This window comes from Geospiza fortis, unplaced genomic scaffold (assembly GCF_000277835.1).
Source record: "Geospiza fortis unplaced genomic scaffold, GeoFor_1.0 scaffold130, whole genome shotgun sequence".
Taxonomy (NCBI): Eukaryota; Metazoa; Chordata; class Aves; order Passeriformes; family Thraupidae; genus Geospiza; species Geospiza fortis.
Genome location: NW_005054300.1, coordinates 16,285,610 through 16,289,021, shown reverse-complemented (window position 1 = coordinate 16,289,021; position 3,412 = coordinate 16,285,610).

Here is a 3,412-nt window from a genome sequence, read left to right as displayed (position 1 = left end):
GCCGAGGTCTGCGGGCGGTCTAACGGCACGGGCAGCTCCGCGCCTTAAGAGCCCTCCACCCCGGCCTTTAGCGACCCCCACCCACCGGCCCGGCCCCTCTGCGGCTCCGAGGGTGACTCAGAGCCGTCTCCAACACCTCCATTGTCATCCCATCACCAAAATACACATAATGAGGGCTCGCCCCATCCAAGGAGCCAAAGTGTCTCCCAGCGAAGTCCCCGCTGCTGCCACCAACCCATCCATCTTTAATTCAAATGGAGAGCAAATAATTTAATGAAGAAATCTTCCACCTTTGGTTCAGCCTCTGAAGGAGCTCCCCTACTCTCTGCACTGCAGGCCTGGAGCTCTGCTGGAAACCCGGTGCTCCCCCAGTGCAAGGAGGCCTCCATACCACCCTTCTCCTAAAGGCAAGCCATCCCAGTGCTTACTGCACCCAGGTGACAAGTCCTTGTCTTCCCCATTTGGTTACCCTGCTCCTGTTCCCATCCATGGGACATTTCTCATCAGCTTTACTGCAGGAAATAAAATGCTGGTGGCTTTACCAGACATTGCATCAACACCCAATGTTCACAGCAAAGGACAAAGCCTCCCCCAGCACACTCAGGTCACCCGGGTCAGATGGAGCAGTCTCCCTCCAGAGTGTATGCTGAACAGCTCAGCAAAGGTTTTCCCTTCCTGGGGCAGCTTTCTTTCCCTCCAGACAGCTCTGCTCATCCAAGTCAGGTACAGAACAAGCAAGGTCTGTGCTATCAGCCCAAGGTGAAATCATGAACAGCATATTAATTCAGAAGAGTGGCCAGAAATATCATTTAAGAGAGCCAAGAGTGACATAAGGGACTTACAGGGAGCAACAGTTGCAACACAGAAAAGGATTAGATGTTAGAAGAGAAGCAAATCAATTAGTCAGTGTAATAATTTGTCAAATGAGACCACTAATGGCTGTCACTGAAGGTGTTCAAGAACAGCAGCATCATTACATCATTTGTTTTTCATCTCAACTTGTCCCCATTCATTTTTCAAACTTGAGACCTCCTCCAGCTTGCTGTGAATCTGAAGGGTACAGGGACAAAGTGTGTGTGAGCTGGTACACACTGTTTGCATTCTGTAGGGGCCAGTGCACCCATCCTCCATGCTGCCACTTCTGGGTTGAGCTGCACAAGGGTTTTACCATTGCACACACCACCACAGTGCTTCACAACAAAAAATGAATGTCCTTGCACACAGGGATGGCAGTCAGCTCCTGTGAGTCTGGTACTCCAGAGACTGGATTCCTTTAGCATCTCAGTCCATAAGGCTCAGAAACCACTAGGCCTAAAAAACATTTTCAAGCAGAAGTGCATGTGTATCTGAGTGCTCAGATACAATAAGCAAACTTATAAAGCTTGGGGGTGTAGTTTTACCGACTGTGTTCACTACAGCAAATTCAGCTTCAGACATTAATTCTTGTTCTAGGCATGCAGTGTTCACCTCTAGCTGCCATGAAGTCCTCACGGGGCTGTGCACCCAGTCGAGCACAAGCCATCTCCAGTGCACTCTGGGCTAGCAAAGCTCATGCAGCTGCTCCTTCAAAAAAAGCTGATCACTTTTTTTCTTTTTTTTTTTGGCCAGTTTAGTTTTTGGTGAACTTAATACGATATAGACAGAGGTAAAGGTAAAGAGAGAATCGGGGGCCTCAATTTGAACTGGCTCAATAAAGTGTGGAATTGCACATGACGTTTCCATCTCTGCAATTCCAGTACAACGGTCCATGGGATACATGCTACACTGGATCAAGGATTCCAAGGAAGTTTGCAGGGTACAAAGAGAGATTACTCATTCAGTCTGGACAGAGGGAATGCTGGAACAAATGCTCAAAATTTTCTTTCTGGATTTCCAGTTTTCATAGCAGTAAAGATCATCTCATGGCACAAACTACAACACAAAGCTGCCCCTGTAGGCAGGCTGCAATATTAAGCTCAAAAGAACAGGGAAACCACCTCCTCCAACACCCACATACACACCTTATAGACACAGCCAGTGCAGAAGAGATAAGAAGGAGCCAGCAGAGGCTTGCACAGACTTGCAGTGCTTGCTAACAGTGACTGTCCATCACTACTAGCTCGGCTCAAATAGAACAGCTTTTGTTAACATCCCCTAGCATAGAGAGAGCAGTTCACACTTCCCGGAGTTATTGTTTGAGGAACTCTGCCAGGCAGCCTCTTTACACCCTTCATTTTCAGATATTTTCTTTGCAATGCTAATCGATAGAGATTGCGAGTTTTGTTTTTAAGTCAGATTCCAGGAAAGAAGATGACGATCGTTGCCTCCCCCTCCTTTTCCTCCTTTTCTGCTAAGGCATATGGACTTGGCCTAACATAAGAGCTAATTTCTGCCACAGCTGCCGATAGAAATTAGTATTCTGACCCCTACTTTTTATTCATTTCACAAATAGAGAAATGGGAGAAGTGTTGGAAAAGAAGCAGGAACACCCAAAGAAGCATGCTTTAGAAAAACAGCATCTCTTTGGTTCATAGATTGTCTTCAGACTTCCACAAAAATCCACGGAATTTTGCTATAGATTTTTTGCTAGTAGAGTCCAAATGTGGAAACCCATTCTCCCGGGGTTCCTTTATGCCCTTTGTGATACAAGTGCATCTACAGAGGAATCCAAATCACGGGCAGGATATGCTGAGAAGAGAACAGAAATGAAGGATACATAAGTAAAGTATATTTAGGAGCAACAACAGAATTACTAGACAAGGACGAGACTCAGTGCTTTTTAAAATGGCCCTCGAAAAAAGGTTTGCACCAATCCTATGCAGGGCACGGGAAGCAGCTCTGTTCTCTCCCTCCAGAGCAGCCCTCATGTCAGGAGATGCCAGGCAGCCCCAAAGTCATGCTAGCGTGAATGGCATGCTGAATCACCCAGTGCAGCAGGGCCCTGTCACCAGGCGCCTGCCTGGGGAGTCTTAGGACAAACACCCTTCAGAAATCCCTACATCAAACATTTTCCAGGGCAGTACAAAGCTATTGATGTTTGAGCAGAACTTTCAGCCCGGAGGAGTCAAGATCAATTTCACTAGTTGGTCTTCGGACATTAACACCTCATAAAAAGGATGCTCATGCCCTGCTTATCTGGAATGTGTCTTTAATTATCTTTTGGTATACACCTTTTGCAGCCCATTACTTACCAGTCAACACTGCTTTAATTATGGGCTTGGCAGTAACAGGCAGCTCTTACATCGTTGAAATAAAAATGCCAGAAAGGAACCCGGGAGAATTGCAAAGAGATTTCATGTTCAAATGGAAAACGGTGGAATTCAGCAAAGGGACATGGATTCTCATTCACAAAGATTTCATATCATGAGCAGGACTCTCATGGCCAGGGGCACCCAGGAACCCTCCAGAGAACATGAGCAGACAAGTGATGGTT